The following is a 23,244-nucleotide window of genomic DNA, read 5'->3' on the forward strand; positions in this document are numbered from 1 at the left end:
AGTTTTGCATACATGTATGTCTATGGGCTACATGTGTACATGGCCCAAGGAGGCCAGAGGAGGATGTCAGACCCCTTGGAACTGGTGTTAAAGATGGTTGTGAGCTGCCATGTAGGTGCCGGGAATCAAATCCTGGTCCTCTGGAAGAGCAGCCAGGGCTCTTAACTGCTGAGCCATCTCGCCATCCTCTCCAGCTCAAACTAGTAATTCTTATAACCAGAAAAGGTCAAATCCATAAAGATCATGGATCAAGAAAGAAAAAAATATGTGAGTAGCTTTTTAAGTCAATATTAGCAGGAACTGGAGAGATGGTTCTGAGTTCAATTCCCAGCAACCACATAGTGGCTCACAACCATATATGCCCTCTTCTGGCATGAAGGTGACCTGTGGATAGAGCACTCATATAGGTAAAATAAATAGATAAATTTCAAAATAATAATAGTGATTGTTTAAAAATCAGTATTAGCAACCTTCCGTGCTTACACTAGTGAAGAACTGAAAACCTTGACAAGATAACCATAGACTAGCTTATTAGGGAGTGATGGCTGGGTAATGCATCTACAATCAGCACTGCCTCTGGGGACACCTACTGGAAACACTGTGCGCCATACATTTAATACACACTATTTATGCTAATAGTCAGAACAACCCTGTGGCACTGCCATAGTACAGTCAGCTCTCCATATCCACACATTCTGAATTTAATCAACTATAAATGCAAAATATCCAGAAAATAATTCTAGAAAGTTCCAAAAAGGTAAAAATTTAAATTGTTGATAAATAAAACTGTGAAGAATCCATGCCAATAAGGTTGTGTGTTGGCATAGTGGTGCCACATCATTTCAGAGATGTCAACTCTCTCCGATATTAGTTTGAACATTTTGTGTATTAAGTCGTTAGGCCAAAGATGATTGTGTCTGTACCTATCACACAGAATTTCCTTCCTTGTATTATTCTCTAAAAATATAGCAAAACAACTATTTGCATAACACTTACAGTATAGTGTTCATTAGACATAAGCCAATGATGGTTTAAAGCATGCATGACAATGTACGTAAGTTAATGCAAATGCCATACTGTTTTATATAAGGAACTTGAGCGCTCAATACTTGGTCACCAGGGCTGGAGGGAGGGAGAGTTAGATGCAATTCTTTATGGGCAGAAGGAAATGGCATACTCTACATGAAGTGATGGCAGCCAAGATGGTTTGCATTCTGAGTAACAGTCACACTTTTGGCTAATCTTGCATTCACTGTACCCTGATACAAATGTCTACTTGACACTCCTTGTCCTACTAACAGAGTCATAAGATATCATTTATAAAGAAATAATTTCACTGTATAACCTCTGTTTCATTCTCTCATGCATGCACATCCTCGTTCACTCGGTTGAACTAACAGGCTTTCCCCGAAGGTCCATGAAGTCAAAATTATTTTCATAGTAAGCTCTATTAATTATGACCAGCCACAGTGTTAGAAAAAGATGTCAAGACTTGGGTCTTTGTTCTAAAAAACTACAGCATAAATCAGAAGAGAGGCAGTGCTTTCAGAACTCAGATGGTCTTGAAGATCATACGTGTCTTTAAAAATAAGAAACTGGAAAGAGTAAGTAATACTTTTCTTCCCTTTTTTGTTTTTGTTATTGTTGTTGTTTTTTGTTTTTCAAGACAGGGTTTCCCTGGCTGCTGGACTCACTTTGTTGACCAGGCTGGCCTCGAACTCACAGAGATCCGCCTGGTTAGGCCTCCCAAGTGCTGGTATTAAAGGCATGCGTCAGCACGACCAACTTAGATTACACATTTTCAGTGAGGCTCGTGGGACGAAGTGGAAGAACTCCAGCTAGCAAACCCTGACCTGCAGACAGGACTTGGGCCTGTATCAAAAGATTCCCATAGTGGCAACGAATTATATGTTACACATTTCTGAAATGTTGATACATGTATCTTTTTACAAGTCCCCTTTGAACTGCTGTTCAGTTAGCCAGTCAACCCCACCACCTCCCCCCTCCCCCACTCCCTCGGCCTGGTTGCTGTGGGAAAGACTTCAACTCTAGCTTTTAACAGTAGAAAGGGAGTTTACTTGTTCTGAATTAATCCCTTGCTTAAAAGAAAGAGCGAGGGAGCCTCCAATGATGGGCATGTATCCTGTAGGCTATACCTGACTCTGTGCTTAAGGCCCTCTGCCCTAAACTACAGGGCAGCTGGGAAAGCCGATGAGAAAGAGGAGCTGGTGTAGCTCCAGAGGTGCTGTGTGGAAGTGCACGCACAGGGGTGAGTCTGAAGGCGTGTTTAGGCCAATAGCTCTGCGGTCAGGGAGCTCTTACAGGACTTTTCCAGAGCATCTATGAGGTCAAAGGTATTTTCATACTAACATGAATGCATTATCTGCCTTTCCCACTCTCGTTCTCTCAGGGGCACCCAGTGACGCTTTCCAGAAGCCGTGTGATGTGTGATCTGACAACAGATTGAATGCAGAAGTGTATAGGAGAATGCAGCTGTCTTCTATTAGCCAGACATTAAAGAGATTTGCAAAATGCAAAACATTGTTATTCTTCGTACTAAATATTCCTGATTTGAAAATAACAGAAATATTTTCATGAAAGATGTCTTCATGTTAACAAACATATAATTATCTTAACAAATAATATTTATTCTTATAATACTTAGTAAGTACTTCTAAATGTTGTTTTAATTTCTAAATGTGGCTAATATCAATAAATATCATTAATCTATAAAAACAAAAGCTCCTTGACAGCCAGGACGATGTCCAAGAATGCAAGAGAGCACTTTGACCACAGTGACTGTGATCCCCTGGGTCAGAGCGTGCATGTTAGGACCAAAGGTGCAGCCAGGGAGTCTGAACGGCAGGCTTAGCAAGGCGACAGCTCCCCATGTTTCTGTGCTTCTGGTTTGCTTCCTTCCCCTCTTTAGTCCCCTCTAGCCCTGTGGCCTCCCCAGCAGCAGCTCCTCCAGCTAGGTTCTAAAGGATGCGGACAAAGCACTTTTGCCCAAAACGTAACAGAACTTGCTGTTAGGAAACCTCGGTCCCTGAAGGCAGACTTCTTTCCCTCCCCAGAGCCGATGACGGTACCCATGTGCCAGCCTTACAGGAGTCACAAAGCACACGGTAGGAAGTCTGCTCAGGCTGGTGTCACTGTTCATGCACCCAGGCTGATAGAACAAGAAAAGTATGTAACCAGTAATTATTTGCCCATCTCAGATCCCAAGCCACAAACAATGGGCAGGGTATTCAATAAGTAGAGAAAGTTCAAGAAGAGAAAATAAAACAATGAAGTGTTGGTGGTGGGGAACAGAGATTGGTTAGAATTACAGACAAATGACTAACATTAAAATGCAGGAAGAACTATTCATACTATAAATGGAGTTTTAGAGGCTATTTTCAACAATCACCTGGAATCACCTTTTTTTTCCTTGACATGACCTGTAGAGGAATGTTAATTCAGAACTTGGCTGTTCCGGCAAGAGATCACATCCAAAGACTTTCTAGGTCTGTGTGATCTGGCTGGAATACAAACATGCCTTTAATCCGGGAGACAGAGGCAAACAGATCTGAGTTCAAGGTCAACCTGGGTTAGAGCAACTATCAGGTAAAGAAAATCTTATGTCTAGGCATGGTGGTGAATGCCTTTAATCCCAAATAATGAAGGTAAAGTTAGTTTGTAGAAGGAAGCACCTATGTTTGAAAGTGGTGTCTAATTGAGTGGCAGAAAAGGTGATGAGTCAGAGAAGATTTGACAGAATAGAATACGTCCAACTCTCGCGAGAAGAGAAAGGAAAGGGAAGCTACTTAAGAGGCAGTTTTACAGGGAGGAGACAGTGTTAGCAGGACAGTAATAGAGAGATGGGTTGCAGAGAGAGAGAACTCAGGTGAAGATGGAATGAGCCAGAAAATAAAAAGCCAAAAACAGAGCAGATTGCTGAGTTAGTTTGAGGCTAAGCAGAGCAATTCTGGGCCAAGAGAGAAGCCAGATTAAATAAATCAGCTGGGAGAAGAGTTTGAGCCAGAACAGCTGAGTTGAACCAGGTAGCCCAGAGCTCAGAAAGAACTAGTAAGGGTGAGCTCGCCGGGTGTGGTGGCGCACGCCTTTAATCCCAGCACTCGGGAGGCAGAGGCAGGTGGATCGTTGTGAGTTTGAGGCCAGCCTGGTCTACAAAGTGAGTCCAGGATGGCCAAGGCTACACAGAGAAACTCTGTCTCAAAAAACCAAAAAAAACTAAAAAACAAAAAAAAAAAAAGGGGGGGGGGTGAGCTCATTAAGCAGGAAGTCTCAGAGGCTGAAAACATTCTAGGCCTAGGTTAAATCATATGGAGGCTAGAAGCTTCCAGGACTAGGACCAGTTAGTAGAAGGAGGCAGTAAGCCTCCAGGACAACAATTTAGCCAAAAGAATAAAAGTTACTCTTACAGTGATCATAGTTTTAAAATGAAAGGCAAATGGATCATTCAAATTCTGCTTCCCAGGTGACATTAACTCTTCAGGATCGCCAGATCAGTAATCTTTAAGCAGCACATTTACGTGCTCCATCTTGTTAGAAAATTGAGTCATCAGGTGTAATGCACATCTTTACTTTCATTAGTCTTGAGAAAGAGTCAGGTGGACTTCTGTGAGTTTGAGGCAGCCTGGTTTGCATATGGAGTTCTACCTAGTCCACCCAGAAATATATGGTGAGACGTTGTCTCAAAAATAAAAGAAATAAAATCGGAACTGGAGAGATGGCTCAACAATTAAGAGCACTGGTTACTGCTCCAGAGGACTTGGGCCCAATTCCGAGCACTATTATGGTAGCTTAAAATTGTCTACAACTCCAGTTCTGGAGAATCTGACACCCTGACCTCCAAGGGCAGCAAGCACACACATGGTGCACATATATACACACAGGCAAAAACATCTATAAACAATTTAAAAAGGAAGGAAGGAAGGAGGAAGGAAAGAAAGAAAGAAAGCAAAGACGAAGTTGATTTTTTTTTTTTTTAAAAAAGGCAAAACAATTCTACACACAAAAGAAAACTAAATAACCAAACCATGTTAACTTGGTGCTGGCAGACAGGTGGCCAAGGCAAGCACTCAGTCTGTGTATATTCTCATGGCTTCTCCAGTTATTAGAATATGGAAACACTTCAGTAATAATGATAAATGAGGTGTGTGTAAACACATATGGTCCCAATAAACTTTCCAGCTATGGTGATTACACTAAAATTATTTAGTAGGCTTTGTGCAAAATGCACTCTTTTTCTTTTATGAACCTGACATTTAAAGACAACCCAAGTGCATATAAAACTCTAGATGTGGCTGTCTCAAGCATAAGCAGAGAGAGATTAGTGAAGATAGAACTCAAGTTCACCAGCTTTTATGTTTTATTGCTGCAGGTGTATAAGAAAAAAAATTCCCCTGGAGATGTACAGTGCCAAAATAAGAACTCTAAAGCCTTCTTTGGAATAGAGAAAGAAAAAAAATTGCCTCGGAGTTAATTCATTCTCCTTCAGAAATATGACATTTGACAAAGAGGGGTTTGAAATTAAAACCAGACTGAATGCAGCCTCCAAAGCCCTACCTGCTCTCAGTCAGGCCCTGCAAAAAGAAAAACTAGGAAAAATATTGACTCCATTCACAAAAGCTACATGCTAATTCAGGCTAGAAGAATTAAGAGGTATAGGCAAATAACACCATAAACGAGTCTCAGGGAAATGTAGATCAAAGAGTTCTTCAGACTTTCTTACTCATTAAACTAATAATGCCATATGGCCTCCACTGCTTACTATTACTTTAATACATACTAAAAAAAAAAGTGTGAGTGACAATAATAATGCTCTTTACACTGCAACCACAATCCACACCATCTCTCCCAGAGCCACGAGTCCTCAAATGTGTCAAAGCACCCCGCCACCCGAGGCTGGGCACATCTCTTCCAGTCCTATACTCTGTATCCAGCAAGGGTCCCCTACCTGCCGCAGCCTCCTGCCCTTCGGTGCGTCTGCTTAGAGCGCCCAGGTCCCGCGCCCTCCCTTTATTCAGGTCTCCATTCAAATGTCACTTCTTCAGGTACATGTCATCCAAACTCTACCACACATTATGGCCTGGATATGAAGTGTCCCTCAAAAGGACCACGTATCAAAGGCTTGCTCCCTGGCTAGTGACATTATTTTTGGAAGTTCTGGGAACTTTGGGGATTAGGCATCGGATGGAAATAGACCACTGAGCATCCTTGGGGACGGAACCTTGGTTATGGATTTCTCCCTCTCTGTCTCTGTCTCTCTCTCCCCCTTCCATATCCTCTCCTCTCCTTTCCTTTTCCCTCTCCTCCCCTCTTCTCTCCTCTCTCCGGCAACACTCTCCCTCCTACCCACCACAAGATGAAGAACCTCCTCTGCCACATGTTCCCACCCCATGTGCATGGGGCCAAATGTCTACGGACAGACCCTCTGAAGCCATGAACAAAACGAGTCGTCCCTCCCTGCAAGCTGCTTTCTTGGGTATTCTGTCAGTAAGACCATGAGTCTGACTATTGTCATACATATGATACTTTTCCAACCCTGTTCCTCGTCATTTCCAACTTCACTTTCCATCACTGCAGTTATCACCCTTGGCACCAAGAGCCATAAGGGCCAGCACAGCCAGCACTCCAAGCAAGGAAGCCTCAGCCAATCCCCGCGTGTGCTTACCCCTGGGATGCAACCCACATATTTGTGGGTTCCTCTACTGTCTGCTTCCTTAATGGACGTTCTATGAACACAGGGACTCTGACACTCACTGCCCTATCCCAACCACATGGACCAGTGGTTACTAGTCACACAGTGAGCGCTCAGTATCACTGACATGAGCTTTGGTGGGTGTCTATGTGTTAAAATTTTCTAATAACCCATCAGAAACTCAAGAAGCAGTCTTGTATGAAATGTGACCAGGTTTTGTGTTGTTGGATCATATAAATTCATATGCAAATATGGTTTTTATAGACTTTATATATTAATAATGCCCTACTGACAATATCAATATATTGAAGATTTGGAGACCACAAGGAAGCCTTCACATGCATGGTGAGGGCCCCAAGAATGCCAGTTCTGATTAACTCTGCTGCCCAAGAGAACAAGAAGAGGAATTCATTTGAGAAAATATGTATGCTTTACTGAAATGCAATGGATTCTTGATTTAAATTACATGCTAGGGCATATAAAATGCTTTCATATCTGTCCTTTCAATAAAGCAAAATAAAGTTTCCAATGAAGAATGTGGTAGAAATTCATTGCAATGGTATCGTGGTGCTTATTTCAGTGCCAGAGAAAGCTGGCGCTATTAACATAATAACGAGCCTGGTAGGCAGTGAAGAGCAAGGCAGACAGCAGGTATCGTATGATCAAATCTCTACACAGCAAAACCAGCAGCACGCACCACACTCACGCACACCCTCCCGCTCTTGATGACTGGCGTCCTTGCCTACTGAACCAGGAGCTCACTCCCTGGCTAGGACCGCTAACTCATGAGCTCCAGGGGTCTGTCTGTCTCTCCCCACTGAGTCCTGAGGGCACAGAGCTTTACTGGGTGCTGGCTCCCAACTCAGGTCTTTCATCTTGCAAGGCAGAAACTGTACCAAACTCCCCACATCCCCAGCCCTTCACCACAAATCTTACCAATGATAAGAATTTGCCAATAATCCGGCCACAGCAATGCTACCGCCACCTGAGTGGTGATGTCTTTTCACCTCTAACTCCCCCAAAGACAGGTCAAAACAGAGATCTCATCCACTGGCTATTATCCCGATTTAAGGTTACGTTTCCACTGTTACTGCAGTAATACACACACACAACTACCCCTACTCATTTCAAATCAAGAGGTACTGTTCTAGGTCAGCACAATCAGGTAGGATTAAAATATGAAACGTATTTCCAGGAGGCAAACAGGATGAAAGTAAGAATGGACTGATTTGCTGGTGGACGGTACCTCGGAGATGAGGGTCATCCAAGCCTTGGATGCTGCCACACCCTGGGCTGGCTCCCAGAAGAGGCATAGGAGGAACAACAAAAGAAAACCGCGTGGCAACAGGTGGACCTCGTTGTGCCACTTGTTCTTTTGTTCCTGGTGTACCTAGCATCCATTGAACGAGTCACATTCCAATACCAGGGATCTCGCCGGCCATGTTGTTTTCCCCTCGGGTTTATCACTAAGGCAGCTTTTCGCGCGGTGTAACACATGGAAAATGTTTCCCAATTCAACCACCTTGTCTGGATTATGCCTTTCCCTTTAGCTCTCTTTGTCTCTTTCACACAGAAAAATGATACAAACTGGAATTGTGGTCTAAAACAGTGAGAGAAGCAACAACGACCAAGGTTAAGAATAAAAGTCTCAGAGTTGAAACACATAATTGTATTTAAATCGCCAAGACACTATTCGGGGCGTGTGTGAGGAAGCCCCGCCCACGGATAGGCGAGGACACTCTTCAAGGCTCTGACTGAAGAAATGCTTTTTAAATGACTGCAAACAGACTGCTAAGAATGTTTGCCAAAAAGTTTGTCATTTTTACAAATGGGACCGTGGATGTCTATGATAAATCTGAAAAACATTGAGTGACAAACATTCGTTAATAATATCTTGACTCACTGTTTTATTTGAAGTGTACCTTTAGTTTAATAATGGATCATGACAACTTCTCTAATGACAGTTCTGGAAGAAGTGAGGGAAAAAAAAGACTTGAAACTTCAGCACCACTTAAACTCATTAAAAGTAAAAGAGCTCCTCCAAGCAGCACTTCCTTTACGGTATTGATTCCAAATGACTTCCTTAGTGCACGTCAGAGCTAGTTCTGGTTACCATATTTAATCATGATTTCAGAGATATGTCAAGACATGAAAGAGATATCATCACAGTAATGTGCTGGGAGAAAACTGGTGCGCAACAGTTTAAAGCCCTAATTTGTACTGTGTCTTGTTTAGTTACTGTGAGCCCGGAGAGGAATATAACTTCAGCGCTATGCATTTAATTTGGGGCCAGATATTTGCAGACAAGGGCAGGACTAAATTCTGTAGAACTGTATCTACGTTGTTCCTAAAAGGAAGTTTTGGGGTTTTTTTTCTCCCTAAAAGAACACGGAGTGGTCACCAGATGTGGAACCCACATGGCAGGAGCACACGAAAGCCCTGGAACTACAGGACTGGAGCCAATAAGCGCAGCAGGCAGCAGCGACACTCTGAAATGACTGACAAATGTTTGGTGCTATTGACTTTCTTGGGAAAAGAATAAATCACTATTTAAACCTAGAAATATGACTTGGTCAGTTTTCTATGAGTCCTTTGTTTTTTTGTTGCTGTTGTTGTTGTTTGTTTGTTTGTTTTTTAACTTGGCTTTGAAAGGAAAGTTACCCATATGTAGTTCATTACTTGGATTGAATTAAAACATAAAGTTCATGTGAACACTGAAAGGAAGGAACCTGGCTCAGGAATAGACAGAGACAGCTCCAGTTGCTATGGTGAAGCTGTTCACCTTAAGCTCTTAACTCTGTCAAAGCAAACCAGTGGCCAAGGCCAGTGCACTCTGTCTGTGTCATCTCTTGAACTGCATCCTTCCTCCCTGCGTGTCATCCCTTTCTATTTCCACAGATGTGCATCCAACATCCAGCCCAACCAAATGAAAGATCCCGTGATGTGCCACACATTATTGGCCATGTAGTTCCTAGCCTTACTAGTCTCTCACCCTCCCCAGCTAAGGTGTTACCTTCCTTCAAAACATAGTTTACATGTCCGTTGCCCATGGAAAACCTTCTGGATAGCCTAGTCAACATTATGTCTTCCTGGGCTGGATGGCCCAGTGCTTGAGAGTGCTTGCTGCTCTTCCAGAGGACTGGGGACCAGTTCCCAGCATCCACGTCAGCTGTCTCACAGCTGTCTATAACTCCAGTTCCAGGGGCTCTAACACCCTCTTCTGGCCTCCACAGACACATGTATACATGTGGCACACAGACACACACATACAGATAAATAAAAATAAATCGTTTTTTAAAACGTATGCTGTGGGAAAGACTGTAAGCTTTGTCACAGGTGAAAGCAGTCTTGGCGGGCCTTACCCTTGGGCACACCACGGATGCCCTGTGATAGACTGGGTGGAGCCATCCTGGGCCTGGAATTCAGGAAGCAGACCTGGGGACTCCACCTGGACTATTGTCTTTCTAATTGACCCTCAATGGGAGATGGAGACTCTGGCAGGTGGGAGAGGAGAGGAGAGAGCTGCAGCAGGTTCAGACCGGGCTTGAGCACACGTGGATCAGCGAACAGGCTGGACCAGCACGCAGGCCAGAGACACCTAAGGACCCGTCCTGTGGAACGGATACTGGAAGGTTCACTCTTTTTTCCCTTTAACCTTTTTTCCCGCTTGTGTAAGCTAGTTGGGTTGTATAATAAAGTTTAATTGTTAAGAAACAGAGCCTACAGTATGCCCACAGCATTACTCATGATTGTATTGGCTATCCTTGGTTGTTATTTTTCTTGGTTTGGTTTGGGTTTTGGCTACCATATAAAATTTGATATTATTTTTTCTATGTCTGTGAAGAATGGACCTGAAATTTTGGTTGGGACTGCTGTGGGCTAGTGAGGGCCAGGGATTGCTTCCCAGAACACACATGGTGGCTCATACCCATCTGTAACTTGAATCCCAGGTGACAGGATGCCCTCTTATAGCCTCCATGGGCACCAGGCGTACAGGTAAAGTACTCATCCATGTACATGAAATGAAGTTAATTTAGAAAAAGAAGAATGGGCATGGTGGTGCATGTGAAAAAGGAGGAGGAGGAGGTGAAGATGAAGGCAACAACAACTACTGTGGGAGAAATCACCCTGTCTTACTTCAAATTATGCTACAGAGCCATAGTGTTCTATACAGCACAGTACTAGTACAAACACAAACACACAGCTCAATAGAACAGAGCACCCAGATGATAGTCCAAAAACTGCAGCTTCCTAGTGTTTGACAAATACACAAAAACACACACTGAAGAAAAAATTTTCAACAAAAGGTGCTGGGCAACCTTGATATGAACATGCAGAAAAATGAAAGTGGGCTCTATCACTCATGCGCAAAACTCAACTGCAGATGACCAAGGGCTTTGACAGGAGTCAGATAGTCTCAAGTACAGGATAAAGGCTCAAGATAGGATAAAGCAGGGAGTATGCTTCAATTCAAAGGCACAGGCATAGACTTTTGGAGATTTCCATAACACAAGAAGTAAAGCCAACAATTCAGTGGGATCTTAAGAACTTCAAAGTAGCCGGGCAGTGGTGGCGCACGCCTTTAATCCCAGCACTCGGGAGGCAGAGGCAGGCGGATTGCTGTGAGTTCGAGGCCAGCCTGGTCTACAAAGCGAGTCCAGGGCAGCCAAGGCTACACAGAGAGACCCTGTCTCAAAACAACAACAACAACAACAACAACAACAACAAAACCACACACACAAAAAAAAAGAACTTCAAAGTATTTACACAGCAAAAGAAACTGCCAACAGAACGAAAAGGTGGCGCACAAAGTGGGAGAAAAATCTTTACCAGCTGTACACTAGACAGGGGACAAGTGTCTAAAATACACAAAGAACATATACACCTAAACATCAAAGAAAACAAACCAACCAATTAAATGGGCCATAGAACTGAAAGAAAACTTCTCAAGACAAGAAGTAAAAGTTGCTAGCAAATACTAGCAAAATATAAGTAAGTAAAAAAGAGGGGAGACTGGGAGCAGAAAAGGTCAATGGCGGATGAGGTAGGAAATAGGGAAATGAGGTGCTGGCCAAAGGTTACCCAGAGTCTGTGAAAAGGCCACACGGAAGCCTGTGACCCTCCAACCCCAGGAGAAGCTCTATTAGAGGGAAAGCAGAACACGTGTTCTGTGAAAGGAGAGGGGGTTATGTAAGGTTGTGCATGTTCTGAGTTACACAGTAGTTCTAGATCTATTTCTGAAAGGGGAGTTTGAGAACAAGTTCCCTGGATGGGTAAACATGTTAAGCCCAGAAGCAGTCTACACAACACAGGCTCCTGTCATGGCTCTCACTGCCCACCATGGTTGGACGATGTCTTAGTTAGGGTTTTTATTGCTGCAACAAAACACCATGACTGAAATACATGTTGGGGATGAAAGGGGTTTATTTGGCTTACACTTTCACATTGTTGTTCATCACCAAAGGACGTCAGGACAGGAATGTAAGCAGGTTCCTAAAGGCAGGAGCTGATGCAGAGGCCATGGAGGTGTGCCGCTTACTGGCTTGCTCAGCCTGATTTCTTATAGACCGTAGGACCACCAGCCCAGGGATGTCCCCATCCACCATGGGCTGGGCCCTCCCCTATTGATCACTAATTGAGAAAATGCCTTAAGCTGGATCTCATGGAGACATTTCCTCAGCTGAGGCTCCTTTTCTCTCTGATGACTCCAGCTTGTGTCAAGTTAACACCAAACCAGCCAGTAAAGATAATAAGACCCTACTGCTAAGGCCACCACTTACTTTGGATGCAAGACCCAGAAATCAGTCTCAAAATGAGCATAATCCTTTCTCCTTGCTGGTTATTTACATAATGCTGAAAGATGTTATGCGGGCTGCTGAAGGGAAAAACAGAGATATTAATGGTCTTGCCCATGCCAAATCTCTAAAGCTACAACACTAACCTGCCAGCAAGATGTGTCCATTGGTACAATAGTGGCATGGCAGCTGTGGAGTAAGCAACTGCTTTCTGATGAACTATGAGACCTGTTCCGCAGAAGGGATATGCCTGGTACTGTAAATGCAAGCGTAAAGTCGAGGAGGCGGCTAGGGAGCTCACAGGCCCTAGGAGCAAATCTGTTATTGTTTTGTTAATGGTTATGTCAGATTGTATTCTAAATATTTTTTATTTATACTCACAGGTTATTTTGCTTCTCTCAACTTGGCCAATAAAGCTTCTTTTTGCAGTGGGTAATCGTTAACACAGGGACTTATAACAGATGACAGTGCCAAGTGTGGGCTAGCTGTGGGCTAGCTGTTCATCCATCAACTTTCTACCACCCAGAGCTCAGGGAGAGGAAGAGGGGTTAGGAAGGATGTGAGAGCCTGGAGTTAGGAGGAGAGCTGTGTGTGCAGTGCTGACTTCTGGGCATAGCACGGCCTTCGCACTCATCAACTCACAGCAGCTGCGGTTACTTGCACACCACCAAGGTGGTCCAAAGTCCAGCACAGATGGAGAGAAGTCCCTGAGCCTCCACCCCAACTGGAGGAGCTACTGGCGGGTGATGACTGCTGCAGAAGGGAGAATTATCCTTTGAAAATACAGCTGCAGGTAGGTAGCTCATACGCCATTGGATGGCCCACACCCATGTGCATATGGCCAGCAGTAACTGAACTCAGATAAATTATTAACAACAACAAAAATTACATGACTCTTAGAGGGAGATGAGGTAAGGGAAACCAGGAGCAATTAGAGGATGATAACATGAACAGATTATGATCAAAGAATAAATAGTATTTTTAAAAAACTATGCCGTTAAGTTGTATCTAAGACATCCTACAGATGGATGTGAGGAAGGCATTTTCTCCAAGGGAAACTAATGTCAAGTAAACTTCATTACACAGTATTATTTCTTTTAATTCTTAGACATCAAAATGTTAGGGCTAGGAGTGTGGCCCGGCGGTAAAGTCCTTGGCTAGCATGTGCAAGGCATTGAGTTTGATTCATAGCACTCCTAAAAAGCTATACATTTTTAAAAGGAAAATCATGATCTTATCCATCACTGGTATAGCCAGCATGGTACGAGGAGCAGAGGCTGAAGACAGAGGAGTCAATGTAGTGAGACAGACAGCATTATTTTTTCTTTTGGTCAAGCAAACCAGAATAACTATGCTACCATTGTTTTTTACTAAATGAAGACCTACCCACATGTGTGCACCTTCCACTACTGGCATAAAGTCTGTACTTAAAACATTTTTAGTAGACCCATAACACACTAAAAAACAAAACTGTCTAAGTTTACTCTGCCTGATTACAAACTCTGGCATCCAGCTGGAATAACACATGATGTCATCACTTTTGAGACAAGCTTGGTTTAAGAGCGTATAGTTTATATGACCTACATTCTGAGTCCCTTTCTAATCAGGTGATTGGACAGATTCCCGACTCCTAACTTGGCAGTGCCTCCATGTTCAAGAAACACACAAGAAGTTCATGAACATTGTTTCATATTTTTCTCTCTCCCCTCAATATTCAAAATTATGCTGCTTTAATGAGTTGAAATGCTAAAAAAGGAGAGCATTAAAATAAAATATTCTGTACAAAAAAAAAGTGAAATTGAGGTGATTGATTATCTTTATGGCCAAAGGTGTTGAGTCTCATAAGGTCCAATCAAAGACTTGCTACAGAATAAAATCTAAAGTAAAGGTCTAAGTTGAGAGAAGTGGAAGAGACAGCATCACCACGCGGTAAGCCTACGTGTGCAAGCACATGAGTGATGGGGAAAACAACTTCACTGTGCAAGCACAAGGTCTTGATTCAGCTCTCAGAGCCCATGTAAAAGCCAGGTGTGGTGGCACAGAAGCCAGGTGTGGTGCCATAGAAGCCAGGTGTGGTGCCACAGAAGCCAGATGTGGTGGCACAGGTGTGCAACTCAGAACTGGGGGATGGGGACAGGTAGCATCCAGCAGGCTCTCTGAAGAGCTGCTGAGGCAAACTGTGAGCTCCAGGTTCAGCGAGAGACAGTGTTCCCAAGAATAAGGTGGGGAGTTGGTAGAGGAAAACATTCAGTGTTGACATCTGGCCTCCACATGCACATGAGTACACAAGCATAACATACATACACACACAAATATCCAAGAAAAAATAGTTGGAAATGTTGGATTGTAGCGATCCTGACATTCAAAGAGAAAGTTACTGACTTATATAAACTAAGCATTTTCCTAACAGGTTATAAACACTATCATATTCTGGCAACTCCTATCATACCTGAGAACAAGTATGGAGGGATGCAAGAAAAATTAATTAACAGTTATTCTGATAGAAATGCTCCAGGAATACACAGTTAGAAGGGGTCTCAGTATCAGACAGACTGACTTGCAACTTAGCTCCCATATGCACTAGCAGTAAGATCATGGTCAAACTCATAGCCCACCCACTCTCAAGCACACAATTAGTCCAATCAGTGGTTCATGAAATTCACTTAAAAACTAGTTGATTGGGGGCTAGAGAGATGGCTCAGCAGTTAAGAGCATTGGCTGCTCTTCCAAAGGCCCAGGGTTCAATTCCCCGCACCCACATGGCAGCTCATACCTGTCTGTAACTCCAGTTCCAGGGGATCTGATATTCCCACATAGATATACATGCAGGCAAAATGAATGTCTATTTAACGTTTGTTTATTTAATGTGCATTAAATAAGTAAATAAGTACCTCATTAAATGTGGTTGGTTGCACTCTGGGGCTTGTTTGTATTACAGAGGAATATTAACACAGCCCTGAGACGTGAGCTAGCCTGCGAAGTCTGCTCCAGGCCTGCGTCCCTAGAGACACGACCACAGTGCTGACAACACAGATAACTAATGTCCATTACAGAGTAGAGTGTGCACAGTCAAGGCACCGGTGTGCATTTCTGGTTTCCCAGCGTCCCTGTCTACAGACCTTGTGTACTCAAGAAATGGCTATTACATGCAATGAAACAATTATTTTGGAAACAGCTTTTCAGGTTGGCTTTTCCTTCTATGATTTGGGAGTGCTACATTTGTTGGCAAAGAGTTAGAAGTCAAGGGCTTCTCTAGAGAGATGAGAAAGTGCTGAAGAAAAGATTAATTTTTCACACTAGCCAACTTTAAAGTTTATTGATTTTTGTACTTATAAGAGAGGCAGCACACACACTCCTGCTGCCAAACCAGATGTTCTGAACTAAAAAAAAAAAGTCAAAAGGTCACAGGTTGTATTGATAAAGAGTGTTACCAGATGAGCATCTGAGCACCCCGTATGTTAACATAGATCTCTGCAATACCTAATACTATGAACAAGAGCTTTGAAAACATCTTAAACACCATCTGTCTGGAAAAGTAAATTTCATGTAGCATGCAGACACATGTACATACTGTATGAATACACAGTTTAAGAAAGAAAAAACCAGCCTGTATGGTGGAAGGTCAAAGCTGCTGGCCTAAGTACACTTGAGTACTATGGTACTGGGCCTTGACCAGGGCAAGCCACCAATGAAGGCAGGCTCAGGGCAGGCCACCAGTGAAGGCAGGCTCAGGGCAGGCCACCAGTGAAGGCAGGCTCAGGACAGGCCACCGTGAAGGCAGGCTCAGGACAGGCCACCAATGAAGGCTCAGGACAGGCTACCGGTGAAGGCAGGCTCAGGGCAGGCCACCAATGAAGGCTCAGGACAGGCCACCGGTGAAGGCAGGCTCAGGGCAGGTCAGCAGCTGCACACAGATGCCAGCTCCAAAGGAGAGAGAAGAGGAAGCAGCCGCCCTGAGGCCCATGCGGGCAGATCCTAATCTTGGAGAGGAGCAGAAAGCACTGTTACACCTTTGTGGGAAGGACCAAAGGGGGAAACTGGTGGGGCTAAACCCCATGGGTCACCCCAAATTTACCCATGAAGTATTACTAGGAGACCACTGGGATGGTGAGAGAGAAGCTCTGCTTTGCTGCCCCTCTCTGGGATTATTTTTTAATGTTTAATTATGTGTTATTTTTATGTGTATTGGTGTTCTGCCTGCATGCATGTCTTCACACCACATGCATGCGATGCTTATGGGAGCCATAAGAGGACATCAGATCCCCTAGAACTGGAGATACAATGTGAACTTTCCTGTGGGCACTGGGGCCTATACCTGGGTCTCCTGGAAGAGTAGTCAGGCACTCTAAACTGCTGAGCTGTCTCTCCAGGCCTGGAATTATTTTTCAGTGTATTTTTGTGAAAAGCTCACACACACCCACACACACACACACACACACACACACACACACACATACACACACACACACACACACACACACACACTATCAGAATCCCTTCTTCTCTGGTGCAGCACCAAGGCCTGAGTTAAGGGAGCTTTGTTTTGTACTTTGCTCAGTTCTTAGCCCTTATCATGTGTGGTTTGCAAATGGCAATAGCGCTGTGGGACATAATGACTCTCCTCTTATCATGGCCTTTGGCCAAAGAAAAGCAGACTGGTTGGAACTTCTTCCCAGAAAACCTCAATCGTAATTATTATAAATGGCTGAAAACAAGGCATAATAAAACAGGACCTCCCAAGGCGACCGCCAATCAGGAACAGTTTAATAATGACCATTATTTTTTCCGAGCCAAGCCACACGGTTTGAAAGCTTATACAGGCATCAGGGAATTCAGAAGGTGAAGCCACCAATGTTACAGGACTAGCAGATATGCTACTATTTAGTTTACTAGATCTAGATGTAGTTTGTTTTAGAAAAATATTATCCAAAATTTAGTAGATTAAGAAATCAAATCTCACCCTTAAAAAAATTACGTTAGCAACTTTAAAAACTGTGTGCTTACTTTTCATTGATTGCAAAGACAGATACAATTTAAGCTAAAACAATATTATACCTGTATAGCCTTGAATTGATTTATAGTTCATTTAGTTTTTCATTTAAAACCTATTTTCCAAAATTGGAGTTTTATATAAAGCAACAGCAAAAGAAGGATAATACGTATATATTTACAAAATGTGTGCTATAGGAACTATAAACACAGCTGCTTCCTCTATGCCATAGCTTGCTAGCGTTTTATAACCACCGTAAATTATATTACAGCCAATAAAAGCTTTTTCCCATAACAATTAGCATAAAAACATCAGCTATATACTGAAGACTTAAAGGTAAATACAGTTGAGTGTTATCAAACAGTAACTTAAAATGGTACTCATTTTGATTCAATAAATTTTAATTTAGAAAAACAAAGTACAGGAGAGAATATATTAAAGGTGCTACTTGCATTAAATGAGTTGACATCTCAAACACATTGCTCATCTGAAAGAACAAATGATGATTCCTGCTTGTTGAGCACTTGCTAGGTGCCTGGCACAGAACTTAGTGATGTGTGCCTATAATTTCATTCAGTCCAAAACAACATGAAGAGATACTGCATTCATATGTCAGTTTTGCTTTCTTATCTAAATTTTCTTGCTATATTATAAAAATGGAAAATCCCACACCTTAATGCCAAGCTAAGAAAATCTTGGTTTTGACTTAGGAGACCAGCCCTGTGGTCCCAGTGTGCTGCTGCGGTAACAGCTGCTGGATCTACATAGCAGCAGCAGACCACACATTTCAAACCCTGCCAAGGACACTCGAAGGTTTTATCATGAAAAACAATGCTAGAGCCACGTTTAATCTGACTTGAACACTACATCACTAATCATTGTGTTGTTTTATACATATGCACAATTTTGGTGTTTTATACATCTGTTAAAGGGAAATTTAACACATTTTAAAAAGCAGTGCAGGTACTGGAGAGGTGGCTTCGCAATTGAGGGCACTGGCCACTCTTTCATATGACCTGGGTTCGATTCCCAGCACCAACCCAGTGACTCACAACCATGTGTAACTTCAGCTGCAGGGGAACCAACACCCTTCCATGGATTCCACAGGAAAAGACATGTAGACAAAATGCTGATACATAGAAAATAAAACAATAAAGCATTTTTAGAAAATGAATGCCCGATGCCCCAGTTGTAAACTGGGAAAAAAAATAAGTTAAAATAACACAATTCCTTAAGAAATTTGTAACCACATCCATGATTAACACAAGTCTCTGTGTGTCTGGGTTCAGCCGGTACTATCTGTGAACAGAATTATCTGACAATTACTATATATATGTTCAATGCATAAAACACTGCTATAGACCCTGGGGATGAGACAGAAAGAGTTAGGAAGACCTTTCGTCACCTATTTTTTAAAAATATAATCACTGCTGGCATATATGAGATTTTCTCCAGAGTTTATTTTGGACAAACTCTTAATTAAAAGCCTGATTCAGTAGATTTGTATTCCAGAGCCTCAGTTGAAGTCTTCACAGCAAAATCCAAATTTGATTAGCAGGAGAGTGTGTACCATATGCTAGTTTTCTAAGATGGGAAACCGAGGTTGCAGTGACGAAGGCCCGGCCAGCAGTGTGATGTTGCAGTGATGGAGCCCGGCCAGCAGTGTGACGCTGCAATGATGGAGCCCGGCCAGCTGTGTGATGTTACAGTGATGGAGGCCCAGCCAGCAGTGTGATGTTGCAGTGATGGAGGCCTGGCCAGGAGGGTGATGTTGCAGTGATGGAGGTCCAGCCAGGAGGGTGATGTTGCAGTGATGGGGCCTGGCCAGCAGTGTGATGTTGCAGAGATGGAGGCCCAGCAGGCAGTGGTAGAAATGAAACTTCAAAGAAGTAATTAACCCTCAGCTCCAGCTGAGATTTCTCATGCCTTTGGGGAAAGCTAAATGTTGTCCTTGTGCTCAAAATAAACTAAAATGCTCTAATTTCTAGCCAAATCTGTAAAAGGACACTGAGTATATATTTTGACTTGTTAAACTAATGGGTGTGTGCTATATAAAATAAATGTTCATCAACAAAGAGCAATTACAATGGCTAGTTTATAGGTTTGCCTAAGTAGTTCGCACCAGCCAGAGCAATGTACAACTAGACTCAGAGGACGGCTTCAGTAAGTTCACTGTCACATTCCCGGTCATTCTGCACACTGCTGTTGATGGAGCACTCTGATACCACCACATGCAATGGATGGAGGACTCAAACAGCTCACTGCAAATGAGATGGCTTAGAGCTCATATTTTCTAAAGTTTCCTTGGGCACCGGTAGTAAGCTAGCAGATTATTATCATCCTAAGGAGAAGATCTCTATCAAACCTTGCTTTGAGATGCTCTCATTCTCTTTGAAGCCTGGGGCTAATCTTAGCAGACATGACTGGTATGTAGAAGCAGAGTCTGTTCCCATCGTCCAGTGGGGAGCACAAGAGAGGGTGCCCAGTGGCTTAGAGCTAGCTATCAGGTGAAGATGATGTCGCTCAGGAGAAGAGACGCCAGCCAGCGCAGGCTGTTAGAGCCACGGCAAATAAGGAGATCACCTGGGCACAGGGCCAGGGCTAGCATGGGCTGTCCCAGCCTGAGGGATGAAGGACATCTACGTGGAGAATGGATGTCTCAGTGCTGGGTGCTGGACCCTAAGCAAGGGGAGGAAAGTTGGTGTGCATAAACACAGTGGTAAAGAGGACATCTTGGAGTACAGGGAGGTTCTGAGGAAGGAAGGAAGGAAGGAAGGAAGGAAGGAAGGAAGGAAGGAAGGAAGGAAGGAAGGAAGGCATCGGCAGCCACCCTGGGGTTATTAGGATCCAAAGAAATCTGGCCAGAGCTTGGGGGCCACAACACTGAAGACAGCATCAGAGCCTGAGTAGGTAAGGACATCTCAACAGTGAAGTGGCAATGGCAGAGGCTGACACACAATATCAGAAGCTGCATCTGGGAGCCGTGGTGGAGCTTGGGAAGGGAAGAAGGGTACTATGTACCTGGTAGACGTAGGGCCAGCACGGTGACAGATGTCTGCGTGCTAGCAAAGGAGAGTACATAGTAGGAAGCTGTCAACAGGGGGTTCTAGACCTGAGTGGCAGGGAGCATCTGTGTGGACTTGGCCAGAGCCTTGACTAGGAAGAGAACCGGGTGAAGATGTGCCGAGGGCTGGCAGGAGAACTGATGGAGGCTACACACCATGGGGTGAGGAACGCAGCCACGTGTTCTGAGGATAGCGGAGAATAGTGAAGGGAGGGAGGGAGGAGGGAGACACAATCATAGCAAGAGAACTCGTGTATTTACAGTTAAAAAATTATAAAGATTAAAAAAAAAATAAAAGAGAATGTGGAAAAAGAGCCGGACATGGTGGCCCATGCCTTTAATCCCAACACTCAGTAGGCAGAGGCATGTCGAGGCCAGTCTAGTCTACAAAGAGAGTACAGGACAGCCAAGATTTCACAGGGAAACTGTGTCTTGAATACATAAAAGTTAAGTGCTAAACACAGTCATGAGACACTTAAAACACTTGTATCAGAAAATAAGTCAAATACATAAGGGAGTAAAGAAATTATAGCTTTTAAAAGGAAAAAAGAAAGAAATTATAGCTTTAAATCACTCAATAGTTAGTGATCACTCATACTATTGTTGTAAATATTAATGTGACAAATCATAAGTCCAGATAATTTCTTAGACCTGTTTTATTTTTAAGCAAGAGATAAGTTCCTTTTTCAAAACAAGTAGGTCCAGACATTAGAAAATCAAAGCAAACTCACACAGACTTTACTAAACCACTAATACCTCTTGTCAAAACCATACAATACAGCACAATAAAGAAAAAAATGTTGCCTGGCGGTGGTGGCACACGCCTTTAATCCCAGCACTTGGGAGGCAGAGGCAAGCGGATTGTTGTGAGTTCGAGGCCAGCCTGGTCTACAAAGTGAGTCTAGGACAGCCAAGGCTACACAGAGAAACCCTGTCTCGAAAAACCAAAAAAAAAAAAAAAAAAAAAAAAAAAAAAAAAAAGTTAATTTCAACTATGAGCATTCATAAAAACATCCAGGAAAGTATCAATAAACAAAACCAAGCATGTGAGCATGCACATGGACACACACACACACACACACACACACACACACACACACACACACACACAGGGGTTAGAGACAAAGGCAGAGAACAAACATAAAGACCAAGTTGAAGTTGCCCAGGAACAAAACGATGACTATTTCAAACTTAGAATCCTGTAATTCAGTTCCTCACATTAAGAGGTTAAAGGAAGACAATGAAACAGTCCTTTTAAAAGTTCCCAAGTGACATAAGCCAGGTTGAATTGATGCAAGCTTTAGAAACAAAACAGCAGCAAATGAGATTAGGAAGGCACTTCCTCAGCACGAAGGAAGAAATCCTTAGCCGCTCATAACATCTAGTGGCGAAACCTGGGCCAGAGTCAGAAGCATAAGCTGCCTGTCCTTGTTACCTCGACCGACAGTGGCCCAATAAACTCCCCAAAGTACATGCCCTGGAGAAGCTGCTCCCACTGCCTTCTGAAGACAGGTACGGGATGCTCACACCTGCTCCTACACACACCCCTTCAGTGGAACAGCCCCGCTGAACACCACTATAGTTACATACATCAAGTGTATACTCATGGCATGGTGCAAATGAACAAACTATATGCATCACTCTGAGTGGTCTTGGAAATAGGAAGTTGAAAGGCAAAATCAATTGTTTAAGTATATTTACAGAATAGTGTAACTTATGTAAAAATTACAGCCCATAATAACTGTAAGGTACTATTTATATAGAAAAATAAATATTTAGAGAAAACTTAAAAGCAAGAAATAGAGCTAGGACTACCTTTAGGGGGGAAAGAACCAGAACAGGGAAAATCTCTATCAAAGATGCCTCAATTCATCTCTAACATTGTTCTTTAATTAAAAGGGTATAAGGACAATTACGGAAAATGGTAAATTATATTGTGCCTGTATGGAATGTGCATAGATGCTTGTCATATTATGTAAGTTTGTATCTTATAATATTATACTTTAAAATACATTATAATAAATAAATGCTCTATAATTTATATCTATAATATAAAAATACAAATTTATAAAAAGTTTCCTATGAAGACATTTCATAAATCATAGACAGTTTCTTCCCAAACAAACAGACCTCACACTAAACACTACAAATAGAATTTACCTACTTCCATCTGTTGCTAATCATTACTTTAAGGCATGTGGTCTACATTGTTTACAGACTACAGGAGGGGTAGTGCCAGAAGAATATAAATACCTGGAGTTTCTTAGAGGAAAGTTGCAAGAATTAAATAAAGACTATGAAGATATAGAAAGATCCAAAAGGCATAAAAATGAAAGGTTTCCAGAAGTTAGCAAAATGGTCAAAAAAACTAAGAAGTCAAAGATAACAATGTAATAATGTGAATGTGAAAGTGAAAATGTTTTGGCTGAACTTTAACTGGGTGGCATTGAGAGCATTTGATACAGGGGACATATATTAGCTATTTTCCTGTTGCCATGGTAAAACACCACGCCCAAGGCAACAGTCAGAAAGCAGGCTTTCTTTGGGCTTACAGTCCCAGAGGGTTAGCAGTCCATCACCACCACAATAGGGAAGCGTGGCAGCAGGCTGTCATAGCAGCTGGAGCAGAAGCTGAAAGCCCACACCTTAAGCCACACGCATGAAGTCAAGAAAGCAAACTGGGAATTGT

At 42.8% G+C, this 23,244-nt stretch overlaps 1 protein-coding gene across 1 annotated transcript in view; it reads right to left on the minus strand.

Annotated features, from left to right (window-relative positions):
• SCFD2 (sec1 family domain containing 2) overlaps positions 1–23,244 on the minus strand; it is a 315,820-nt gene that overhangs the window by 249,193 nt on the left and 43,383 nt on the right.

The sequence above is a fragment of the Acomys minous genome (assembly GCF_964271855.1).
Source record: "Acomys minous genome assembly, chromosome: 15".
In the NCBI taxonomy this organism is placed as follows: Eukaryota; Metazoa; Chordata; class Mammalia; order Rodentia; family Muridae; genus Acomys; species Acomys minous.